Below are 14,393 nucleotides of genomic sequence, written 5' to 3' on the forward strand. Positions count from 1 at the left end.
CGAAAATGCCCACTTTACAGACTATCCACTTCCGATATCAACTCCTCTCACTTTTTTTAAATCCTTTTTCCATTCCTATAATTGCAAAAAAGAAGAAACACTCTGGGCCCCACTTTCACAACCACTTACTCATATTTACCAAGATAATGAATGCAATGAATAGTTAATGCCATCCTAGATGAAGTAGACGGACGAATTTCACCTCCTGTGTGAAAGTACACCAGCGAAATGAGGGGAAAAAAATAATAATCGATATCTTTTTTACCTTGGGGAAAATAATCCTTACTGGAGTGTCACCGTTTTCAGTAAAACGAGTAAGAAATAACGGATAATCCATTTGCATTTATTTGGAATGTTTCAGAGTAACAATTTTTCTGTAAATGCACATTTGTAATATTTGAAATGATAGCTACTTTGTCTTTGTATTGATGTCTACCGTAGAATGATGTGAATTAAATTGAAATTGTAGAAGATAAGCTGCACGATTATATTAAATGATAAAAACAAAAATGGTTTGAAACACTTTTCTTAATATTTTAATATCAATTTTAATCAAAAATATTTAAGACAAAGAAAAAAAACTTTAAAACATGAGTCTTTTATTATTTCTTTTCATATTTTGAAACAATCTAGATAACTCTCTATATAATATAAAACTCAGTACAAGCGCCTTCTTTTTTTTTGCTCAGGTGATATTCATTAGAATTTGCCAAATTGTGCTATTTTCAATATGTCAATCTTTTTTACAACTTTTCAGCCATCATGGTTTCAAATACAAGTTTCTGTTTTTTCATTATACTAATAAAACCATGTATAAGTTACCGCTAATGTGCTGAAATCAATAAATCTGCAGATTAGTTAGGTAATCTGCACATTATCCATTAAAGTGCAGAAAATTGTTTCATTTCTCAAATTACCTAGGTAATCTGAGAATTACCAAGATAATCGGCACATTACATACAAGACACTCGTTAAAGGGAAAATAAAATCTATCCTGGAATTCAGCAGAAAAATTTCTGTAAGCTTAAATTAAATGTTTCTTATTTATTTTTTGATCTCTAAAGAATCAAGTCGATACAAACGAACAATCAACACATTAGTTGATAGAATCAATCGTCAATCAATTGAAAAGCTTCAATACAAAGAATTTGTATTGAAGAAAGAAAATTCAAAACTTCAATGCAATAGAAAGAAACAGTTTAAAATATTATTGCAATTAAAGAAATTAACATAATGTTATTTATACTTTTTTTCGATATCTAAAGAATTATGCTAATAAAATCAAGCAAACAACAAATTAGTTGATAGAATCAATCATTAATCAATTGAAAATCTTCAATACAAAGAATTTGTATTGAAGAAAGAAAATTCAAAACTTAAATTCAATAAAAAGAAACAGTTTAAAATATTATTGCAATTAAAGAAATTAACATAATGTTATTTATACTTTTTTCCATATCTAAAGAATCATGTTAATAAAATCAAGCAAACAACAAATTAGTTGATAGAATCAATCATTAATCAATTGAAAATATCAAATTGTGTATATTGAATACAAAGAGTCAAACGGCTTAATTACAATTAAGGTTTACTTACAATTAATATTATAACAATTAATCAAATTAATTTGCTAAACACATGATAAAATCATGCTCACTTAATCGTGGTGACACTTTTAATTCCAAAGCAATTGGTTTTTTGGACAAGCACACTTATTTGTGGTACATTTAGATTTGCAGTTATATTTTTTGAAACCCTGCCCGTTATCAAGGGATTGTTTTATTACTGTTAGAAGTAAAGATATTTCTACAGTAGGGATATTTCTTTCTTTAAAATCTCTCTTTGCTCAATTCGTAACAACTTTTGAACTTTAACGATACGGAAGTTGCTTATGTGCACATTATCTAGATAAAATGCGAGAAAATTCTTGATTCAGCACTTTAACGGAGCACATGAGATAATCTGTTGATTAGCTATGTAATCTGTACATTAATGGCTTTCGAGCTTCAAGGTAACATATATATATATATATATTTGTAACATAATTTTGGTTGCAACAGAAGGCAGGTTTGAGGACATAGATGAGACGCTGTATTTTTAATTTCGTTTTATTCTCACTTTAACAACTATCTCGGGAAAGCAATTTATTTACAAGCAGACGCAGTGCGGCACAAAAGCAGAAGTAAGAAAGAAGGGCGAAACAAATGATCACTAATCTTATATAACATAAGATTTCCGGCCACGCGCCAATGGAATACATATGTTGACCTCTGACAAGGGCAACGAAAGTATCACTTTCATTTGATACGTAGTACTGATAGCGCATTAGTTTTACAGAGGAATTAATTAAACTGAAAGTGGAATTGAATCACGAAATAAGAGAATATTTTTAGAATGAAGTTACTATGGGCTAAATTAAGATAAAATCTTGAAAATCAATTAGCGTTCTAATTGGTTATATTTCACTTCAGTTAAATCATGTAGTTATAACTTCATGTCCATGATTCCGCTAAATCATCAGGCGTTAAATTCGTATCAGTTTCATCATCTTACGGATGTTTTGTTCATTATTCACGTAAGCTTTTCTAATGGAGACATTGCCTTGTCATCATAGTGCTATTATGAATGTCCGATTCATCTATGTTCTAACCTTCGAACTATTGAAATTTCCCCATTCCATTCATCTTGCAAACTACTCAAATATTAAAATTATCCTTCTCCTTTAGCATTCAAAAATGACACAGAATCAAGCGACGGAATATTTGATGAAACAATAAAAACAATTTGGATTTCATGGCAACGATGTTATCAATTGTTAGATATTAAGCAACAAAAATTGTCAAAATTTAGAAAAAATATAAAAGATTATTAAATTGAAATTTAAAAAGACAATTTTTTTTAAATGTTGAACCTTGTAATATGAATTTTTGTGCAATAGTATGTTTCGAAGGTATTGAGGAAAATATCAAAATTCAGCTTAATTTTTAATTAAAATTGCAAATTCTGTCTCAGAGGTCTACATTTCTACTCTACAGGATGCATACGTACCAAATTAGGTAACTGTAAATTAAACTATCTGATCTGTAGAACGCTAACACTCTGACACACACATACACTCAGCGCACACATACATACACTCAACACACACACACAAACACAAACATATGCAACACATACACACACATACACTCAACGCCCACATACACACACTCAACACACACACATACACAAACACATGCAACACATACACTCAACACACACACATACACAAACACATGCAACACATACACACATACACAAACACATGCTACACATACACACACATACACAAACACATGCACCACATACACACACATACACTCAACACACACACATACACAAACACATACAACACATACACAAACATACAGTCAACGCACACACACACATACACAAACGCACGCAACACATACACACAAATATACAAACACACGCAACACAAACATACACGCAAAATGCACACAGAATATACTCAAACACACATACACGCAACACATACACACGCATACACAAAAACACACACACATTCATCTTTATTATTAGTAGAGATAGAGATTTACTACTTCCAATCTTTAAAATTATTTCAAATTCATTATTATAAATAATCATAGAATTTAAAATTCAATTAAAATTTTCTTCGTTAATGAACTGTAATCAGTTTTTCTTAAATTTTTTTCAAATATTAAAATATTATAACATTTAATTATATACCGTTTCAAAGACTTGGAAAGTCAAATACTAAGCGAAAACTCAACCTCGGTAATAATGACAAAATCCATTCTGAAATAACTCTTTTGGCTTCAAAATCTAATCTTCTGCCTTCAACTGTTAATCTAATTAAGTTTACTTTAGTGTCATTTCACTCATTATCAAATTGATAAGAAAGAGCAAACCATCTTTGACTTCACACATCCATTAGCAATTCCGTTTTAACTTTCTAATTAGTTGATTCCTCATCAATTTTTGGATTCACAGTAAATATCAGTACCGCAATTTCGGCAACAACAGAACGCCGACAAAGTTCACAGAAACGACAAAACATCTAAGCTCCCCAAACTTCCAAAGCACACACCCAAATACATGCAGTGCCTAATGATGCTCTAAAAGGTTTTCAAACACACAGCGGTGTGCTTTGATCTACTCGGATGGCTTTGTATATCAGTCAAGTATCAGATCTGTGTTTTCCAACAAGTATCGATCTCACTGCGCGGACCTAGTTATTTGATTTGTAGCGCGAAGAGGTGAAAGTGTAGCATAGCTTATCGAACTTGGAATCGAACCGCGACGAGAGATTCGTGTAGTGGAGGCATCGAATTTATATCAGAGTGAACGGCTTCGATAATTCAAACGAGGATGATGCGAATGTGTAACTAGAATTATGGAATCCAGTAGAGTCTTGTAAAATGATTATTAGTTAGTTAAGGTTAAATGCCAACTGAAATTGAGATCAATAGAATGAAATGTCAAAAGATGGTTATGATGATTTATCAGTAAAATTCAATTTGTGTTGCTTGTTCCTGTGCGATTAATCCCTTGACATTATTTAACCTTGGGATAGAAAGAGATTTTTACCTTTAAAATATTGCCAATGGATTGAGACTTATGACGTACTGGAAATGGATAGGTCAAAGTATGACTTTAATATAAAAAGAACTTGTTATACTATATGTTAACCCGGCAGGTTTAAAAGTGAAGATTAATTTTTTCAGTTGATTTTTTTTATTACTTACTAGTCGCTTTTGGAGACCAGCCGGTTCGCCAATCTTAATGCTCCTTAAAATTTTAATAATTAAATATTTTATGCAATTCCTACTTTAATAGCTTCTTCATCAAAATATTCTAAAACTTCAAATTTTGATAGTCATATAATTCACTCATAATATTATAAAGGCCTTCAGTCATAACGTAATATGTATCTCTCTCATTTTCTGTTAGCTCCCGTACAATTTATGCTTTAAATTAAAGTGGAAAGGATTAATCTGTAATTAGTATAATAATATTTTTTACTGAAACAAAGCATTTTTCATAGTATAATTACTGAAAACAGAGTCACTGAGCGTTTAAACTTTATGGGCACTAAAGAATATATATCTTAATTTATGTAATATCTCAAGAATTTGCAACAAAATTTTCTCAGATTCATCATGAGTAGATCGATTAATTAACAATGTTTAGTTTTAAATGCATGAAACACTAACAAAATAAACAGAATCGTTTAAAATAATCGGTCGAAAACAGGTTAAAATATACTTAAAAAACGACATACTTAAAACTATAAGCATATACAAAAGATATATAACTAACATAAATAAAATTTAATTACAAAAGCACACAACTAACCTAAAAATAATTTAAATCAAGTCCGAATCCGTTGTCAATAATCAGAACACAATGCGCATGCCTGAATTTTCAACGCCAGTTACGATAACGCAAATGCGTGAATTTTTCTAAATCAGTTGGGGTAACGCGATGCAGATTAGACATTTTTTATTTCCTTTATTCTGTTTTGTTTTAATTCAAAAGTACTTCAGAATGAATCTGAAAGATCGATTAATTAATAATGTTTAATTTTATATGCATCAAACATTAAGAAAATAAACAGAATCGTTTGAAATAATCGGCCGAAAAATGTTAACCCTAGCCTGATTAGTGTGAGAAAAAATACTGAAGCCTTACTCATTTGGCGATGGGGAAAGTGAAAAGATTTTTTCGGCGGGAAAGTTAGTTTTTAATTAATAATTAAAATTATAATTAAAAATTCAATAAAAGGACCCTAGGTGCACATTTCCAACCTCCAAGGTATACATGTACCACATTTGGAAATTGTAGATCAAACGGCCTGGCCTGTAGAGCGCCAACACACACACACACACACACACACACACACATTGAGCTTTATATAAGTATAGATGAAGCACCTTCATATCCAGGTTCTTTTGAAGGTATTCCCTTTCTTATCAGCCTACATTGACTTCAAATAATGCAGAATAAGTTTTGTATAATCTTATTTTATTATACTCATTTCCTGTCAGCTGGTCTGCATATCACGTTACTGCGTATTAAGGGACAAACTGAAGAGTGCTCTCACACGCATGTTTGACGAAGTTATTTATTGAATTACGCACAATCCAGATAAAGTGTAGGAGTATATGCATAACAGGTATTACATTAAATATATGATAAAAGGTACAACAAATAACGTCATTAACGTTTTTGATATAGTAGTTTGTAACATTCCAGCAGGATGACACTTCATATTTGGAACAGTTACTGAAATTTCATTCCGTATAAGGATGCAGCTTAGGCTTAGGCCATTTGAGATGCATAGGCTTCTCGAAATTATTTCCACTTTTTACAAGTATTGTTACTTTATTTAATTATGGATTTAAATATCGGAAAATCTCTGGCTCAATGGAACGAGTTGGACATGTCATCGTATTCAAAGGAAGTAATATAAATACCCGGCTGATGAATCAGAATTTTTTTTTATCAGCCATGGAAAAAAATTGAGAATAGTCTGAAGAATATATCTAATAATAAAGAATAGAGATGTGCTAGGGCTCTATAGGCCTTAAGCATCAGATTTATTGCTTGAACTAAAAGCATCAAATTTGGTGCAAATATATTTTGTTAAGGAGGTAATATATGCCTGGATTTTGCAATGAAATGTCAATTTAAATTTTGGTTAGCTAAAAATTACTTGAGATTAACAACTTCTGAAAATATTCGTGCACAAATGTAATTTCTAAAACATCTTAAAACTCAAATTTTTTTAATTACAGTGATATCACTTTAACTGTCGAGAAATATTTGACCGAATTTAGAAAAATTTTGGAAGATAATTTTTTTTAAACCTTTTTACAGTATTTTTCATTGTTCCGCTGAAATTGAAACAGTAACTGCATAAGACTTGATTCTATTATTAAGCTTCATGTATCCGGTAATCGGAACTCTCCAAGACTTAAAATAGCACCCACTTTACGTTTATCTATTTGAAAATTAAAAATACTTTTTTGAAGAAATCAGGAACTTTAAGTCATGCATAAGAGATTTAATTAAAATCAAACACATTCAATAAATCTGACAAACAGTAGTTGATAAATAAATTTAAAAAAAATTCAAAATTTCATAATAATGATTATGAAACCCATCTTAATTTTCATAGCGGAATTGAAAAAAAAAATGGTTTAATTTCAGTTTGATAAACTTCTAACATTTACACCATGTGAAAAATAATTGAAGCAAAAACGAAATGGCTTATTTTACACTGTCACTATTGAATTTTGCTAACTTTATCCTTTATAAATAAAGATTTGAAATTTTAATAATTATAAAAAAAGAAAGTTCCATTATTTTACTCATTTTTTAAAAATTAAAACATATATATAAAAAAAGAGAAAACAAATATCTTATTCAATTTTACATTTTGTTTTTATAAAATATCCGTCAAAACTCTTTCCACAATTTCATGGAAGATGCGTCTAGTTTTCTTGAGGCAGAGAATGCAACAATTAATTCACTTCAAGAATCTAATAAAAGAAGAATAGTAATTTCGTATCTTCGAAATGGAAGAAAGAGCGAGGAATTTCGAAGAATGAATATTCCATTTCATTCTCGCAAAAATAACCCTTATATCGAACACGAGCAGACGATTTTAATCATACGTGAAGAGCTTGAAACCATTTTCGTCGGAAATAAATTGACTACTTCTTTTTCGTAGCAGAAAAATTCGAACTTATTGCTTTGAATTCGAAATTTCATCAGATTTCTTCGAAGAGTTTAGTATTTCGGAGTTGAGGTGTTCATATGCTTCTGGGTGTTGGTGACAATTTTCCTTACGCAAGCCAGCTTAAACTTGTTGTTATGGAACTTGGAAGAGTATTCGATTACTGGAAATATTTTTTTTAAAAAAACGCAATCTCTCATCACTCTTGTTATTCATTCTATAAAATTGTGAAAAGGAATTTCAAAACATATAAAGTAGAATAGTATAAATTCCACTGTTTAATTAAATTTAGTTTTAAGCTATTCAGTACCAAACGATTAAAAAGAATATTCCAGAAAAAATATGATTGAATTAATAAAATTGTTCATTTGTTATAAATATAAAATAATGATAGTGAAAATATTTTACACTTTCGTTATAAAGTTTTATTTTATATTCCTATTCCATATTTGTCATCATATTTCCTCAAAAAAAAATTGTTGGGATCTCATTGTATTTGAGATATTAAATAGATAAAAGAATTAAATCGAGAAAATGAATTGCTAGCCGATGACTGTACTTGAATCTTTATTATTTTTTTAATAATAGCTTTTGCTTTCGTTTTCACTTTTTCATTTAATTACCAGTTCGGAAAAAATAATAGTTTTTATATTATTTTTATTATACTTAATTTTACATTAATATTTAATATTTTATAGCCTAAATTTTTAGAATTTTGTAATTTAGTAAATATTATTACTGTTTTTAGTGATAACGTTAATTTCTAATGGATATTCACTTACGCTATCTTATTCGTGGAAAATTTTAATTTCAAAATCCTGGTCTTATATATCAGATTAAAACAGAAGAAAATAAACTGTTGAATTGTTTTTACAAATTCCATTTTTCACTGAAAAATAATGTGTCAGTATGAAAAATACTGAAAAATAATGTATTACAGTAAAGCATCATAATAATTTAATTATTATATGAATTCTTTTTATTGAATACTTTTTACTTTCTCAAATATATAATATAAAGTGCAGTAATCTTCAAAAAATTTCAACTCGACATTTTAACAAATCTCCACTTTTTAGACCGAAAAACATATTTTGGGAAAATATCCGCCGGCCTGTCTGTCTGTGACAAAGATAATTCAAAATGTTTTGAACTAGACAGATGACTTGTGGTATACTGTCTCATACAGAATTTGTAGATTTCTATCGAATTTTGGGAAAGTACCGTTCAGAGAAAGTCTGTCTGTCTGCCTCTTCGATTATAAGTTAACATGATAATTCCAAAGTTAAGAGATCTAGATAGATAAAATGCGGTTAGCAGAATTGCCATCTTCAGTTTAGGTATCTATCGAATTTGGACCCAAATCCAACCAAGGTTGACTGTCTGTCTGTCTTCATTTTCAGAAACATGTAAATGCGATAATTCAAAAACGCAGTGTTTTCAAATTTGGTATGGAAATTTGTGACAATAAATGTAGTTTTGGGTCAAATTATTGTTTCAGTCATTCGTAAAATACGCATCTAAGACAAAATTCCATTTTCGGATACTATTTATCGCACAATAGGGGATCAATCGCCAAATAAGCCAAATAATTCGCCAAAATTGACACTATAGATTTAATTAAAAAATGCTAAATTCACTCCAAAGGTTAATATTTGGCAACTATTGTACACAATGCTATGCAGGGCGTTCTCGGGTTAACACCTTAATTGAACTGTCGCTGGTTAAAGTATGAATAAAGCAATTTGGTTACTTTTGTGATATTCAATGTAGATAATTGAATCTGATGAATATAATTAAATAAGATCTAAATTAATATTCAAAGTCTAAATTATATAACTGATTCTGCAATATTTTACTATGAATATAATTAAATGAGATCTGAATTAACATTCTAAGTCTATATTATATAACTGACTCTGAATTCTTTTTCTACTTGAATGTCATATTTCTCATTTAATTAATGTTTGAAATAGACCCGAATAAATCAATTTAGTTGCTCTTTCTTCATTTTTTAATTTTATACATTCTTAAAATTTAATATGGTGCAAGTTAATTATTTAGGTAATATTCAACACAAAGAATTTAATTAAATGATATAAGACATTTCATTCATTGAAATTTAATTACATTTTATTTAGGAATTAGAAAATTTAATAAACTCTAACGCCTTAATTTAATATATATCATATTATGTTTATCTGTAACTGACATAAACTTATTAGCAGAGAAATTTAATATTGAAAAATTATTTAATACTTGTACTAATTGTTGTTGCTCCTTGTTTAAAAGAACTAGTTTTAAATATGGATTTAAAATTGTGCAATGTCGTGGTTTACAAGTTTGAATAAAGGGAAATGTTGCTTTTGCGTCGATATAGCTTAAAAAATATTTTTCTGTCAGAAATTAATTTATTTTGAAAAATCAGTATTCGTAAGATTTTAGAATGTGAAATTAATTTAATTCAGTGTTTTTGTCTAGTATTAAATTATAAGGGATGTAGATATTGATTATTTTTTCACAGTACAGGGGAAAATTAAAAATTATTTTTCTTGTTTTTGTTTATAATGGCACTTGCTATGGACAAGCTCGATGACGAAGTCAACGATTTTAAGCCAAGGGAGCGTCTCTTGTTTTTAGTAGCACCAACTAGGGCCAAGAGTACGTCTTAGCTACTCACGCATCACATTCGCTTGCACAACCCCTTTTTACAGGGGGGCCCATTCACACACCTCACAGATAGAACACAGAGGAAGAACAACCATGCCCGAACCGGGACTAGAACCCAGGACGACCAGATCACAGGGAAGACATGCTACCCCTATGCCAGGACGTCAGCTTTTTTTTTTTTTTTTTTTTTGTCGAATATGTTAACGAAGTTGCTTAGAATATTTATATAATAATGATACAGAAACAATATATACGTGTTCGTATGTGTTAGTGCTCTATAAGCCAGATCATTTTAACTTGTATTACCAAATTTGGCACAAATAATTTTGAATGTTGACAATAATCCCTTAGGAGCGAGATTTTAAAGAAATAATTAATTTAAAATGAAGCGAGATTTTGTCGTTTTGCAGTGATTTAGAAAATGTTATTGAACCAACCTAAATTTTGTGTGATTTGAAAATTTTAAAAATGGTCTTAATTGTCATGCAAAATTTACTTGAATTTTGGTAATTTTTAAAATATATTATTTGATCTAATTTCTTAAAATAGATTATATTGTTGACCTTAAATTCAAACCTATTATTATCAAATATCAATTAAATAAATACTAAATCGTATGATATATATTAAATTACACGATAAATACTAAATCGTGTGATAAATATTAATCACACGATAAATATTAAATCGTGTGATAAATATTAAATTACACGATAAATACTAAATCGTGTGATAAATATTAAATTACACGATAAATACTAAATCGTGTAATAAATATTAAATGACACGATCAATACTAAATCGTGTGATAAATATTAAATTACACGATAAATATTAAATCACACGATAAATATTAAATCGTGTGATAAATATTAAATTACACGATCAATACTAAATCGTGTGATAAATATTAAATTACACGATAAATATTAAATCACACGATAAATATTAAATCGTGTGATAAATATTAAATTACACGATCAATACTAAATCGTGTGATAAATATTAAATCTCACGATAAATATTAAATCGTGATAAATATTAAATTACACGATAAATACTAAATCGTGTGATGAATATTAAATGACACGATAAATACTAAATCGTGTGATAAATATTAAATTACACGATAAATATTAAATCGTGTATCTTCTAACATTGCTTAAAGTTAAAAAGAAAGATTCTATTTAATATCTCTGCAACTTCCATTAACATTAATAATAGAGAGTAATGTAGGTGTGCGCATGCGCGTGCGTGTGTTTTTCAATGCTCTACAATCCAGAATACTTGCTCCAGATTGATTGGAGCTACTGATTAAATATACAGGAGTTCTAATAAAATGGCGCAAATATTTATTTCCTCAACTATTGCATTAAGGAACGTACTTCAAACTGCGTAGTTTCGTCATATAAGGACCCAGATGTGTATAAATTATTTCTATAGACGTGAAAAATAAACAAATTAATATTTATTTACACAGCCCCTATAGAGAAAAAATGTATTTTTCTTTTTGCATTCACCTCTAAGCACACGAGGTTTCAGTTTTTCTGTCTGTATACTTTACAGAGATATTAAAAGGAGGGATTTTTTTTATTTTTTTTTGACTTCAACAAATTTTCATTTCTTATATGAATGTTTAAGTGAGTTTTTCAGGGATGATAAAACACATATTACAAAGGATTATAAAAAGTGAAGAATCATAATTCATTTGCATTATGAATCCTTTATTAATTTAATTAAATTTTGGAAAAAAAGTCAAATAAAATATTAGTTGAAATAACTAAAAAAACCCTTTCAAAATCAAGATCTTCGACATCTTTATAAAATTGCATTTTTCTGATGATATTTGTATTCAAGCGAGACAATTTATCCCTTTTGACATCAAGAGAGGGTTTTTAAATTCGTCTGCAAGGATATGTGACATCTGCATAAAATGTGTTATAGATATTTTATGGATATAAGCAACCCATAAATAAACTTCAATAGAAGTTAAGTCAGGTGATATAGGAGGAAATCAAACTAGCCTTCGTAAATCAATAAGCCTATAAAGGAATTCAGAAACCAATTATCAACTTACAGCTGACATATGATACGAAAAAGTACCATTGCGACTATATATGTAGTAGTAATAATTTTCAAGACAACAGCATTCATACAATATGCCATTCAAAACTTATTGAGAATACCATTCCCCATTCAGTGTACTTTTGTACAAAAAGGCCCTGTACAGCAGTTTCTGAAACTGCATGCATCGAATTACTTTTGGATGCAAAGAATTAATGGAAATTTTAAGCAACCATTAATCTCAGAGAAACAACTAATCGTCAAAGTTGGCTTGTGAGAAGTAAGAAAATGAAATTACTTTATCGAGAAAAATTAAATGATTCATTATACGGTCAGTTTCGTTTTTAATAGCGCTATGATCTCACGAGACTGGAATCTATTAGGGTGTTTCATAAATGCAATGAACAGAACAAATGTAAGGATTCTAAAACTATATGGTTTTGATGTCTGTTGTAATTTGAAGCTTCAAAATATATTTTGGGAAGGAATCATGAACATTCAGTTATGCATAAAAGATTTAATTGAAAATAAATACAACTAATATTTTCAAGAATCTGTCATTCCTGTGAGTCATTATAATGAGTCTTCTTCAAGTAGACTAACTCATTGGGTACCCGTTCATTTTTATAGTCCACAAACTACTTGGAGATTTTCAGATTATGTTAAGATTTCAAGATAATGGATTTACTTGAAACTTTTCAGATTTAAACTTGATCGCCAATACGTTGTGTTTATTTGCAGCTTTTGAGGTGACGCAATGGTAGCCAAGCTCCACTGCACTAAGATGCCATGATTTAGCCAAAATGGTTGCCTTCCTGTGTTAACTTGGCGATTTTCAGATTATGCCAAGATCGCCAATACTTAAAATGATAAGATTTAGCCAAGATGGTTTATGTCTATTTTTTGGAAACGTTTTACGTTTTTTGGTGATTTATCGATGGTTCTATAAAAATAAGCAAGTACCTTTGGACTATTATTATGTTGCGAGGAAGTTTGGTTATCGTTTTCGTACTATTGTTGCTATTTAAGCATAGATTGGCAACCTGCCTGTCTGTTGTTAAATTTTACAAGTGGTGTCTTTATGTATGCTTTTGCTATGTTATCTTGGGAAATAAAGCATTTTTATCCATTGCCAAGCTTTTTTGAATTTCTTGTAATGTATACCCACCGAAAGATTGCTGTAACAATGTGTATAAAAAAACTATGCACATGGAATTCCTGTTATTTTTTATATGTATCATGCTAGTTCTTTACTATCATATCATTCCATTTCTGATAGATTCCTAATAACTTATATTAATAATGTTTGGTACTTGTTTATTTTTACAGACTCCGCGATAAATCGCCAAATAATGTGAACTATTGATACTTTAGGATTTGCAACATGGTGTTGGCAATTATGGCGTAATTTGAAAATCGCCATGTAAACCCAAAACCATGACTATCTTGTTGAAACTTTAGCATCTTAGGTATAATGGAGCTTGGCGATTTTGGTGAAATCTGGAAAACATCGTAAAACTCCATTATCTTGTCATTCTTGGAGTAAATTGAATATCTCCAATTAAATCGCGAGACCCTAAACATAAACAAGTGCCTAATGTTTATAGACTGTTAACATTGTCTGTAAAAAGCATTTTCCAAAGCAAAAACACGGAATATGTGTGATAAAAAATCGTTCTGAACGGTCTAAGGAGCAAATCTTTCCTGATTGAGATCCGAATTTCGAATATAGTTATTTTGTAAGTATTCATTAGCAAACGTTTATTTTATTTTATTATTTTTATAATTAAAAATTAAATAAAATGAATGACTTTCGGGAATATTACTGTGCAAATACAAATTTTACACCAATTAAAAATTAGAAAAATACTAATAATATTTATGTACGATTTTGTCA

The sequence above is a fragment of the Argiope bruennichi genome, chromosome 7, assembly GCF_947563725.1.
Source record: "Argiope bruennichi chromosome 7, qqArgBrue1.1, whole genome shotgun sequence".
Lineage (NCBI taxonomy): Eukaryota > Metazoa > Arthropoda > Arachnida > Araneae > Araneidae > Argiope > Argiope bruennichi.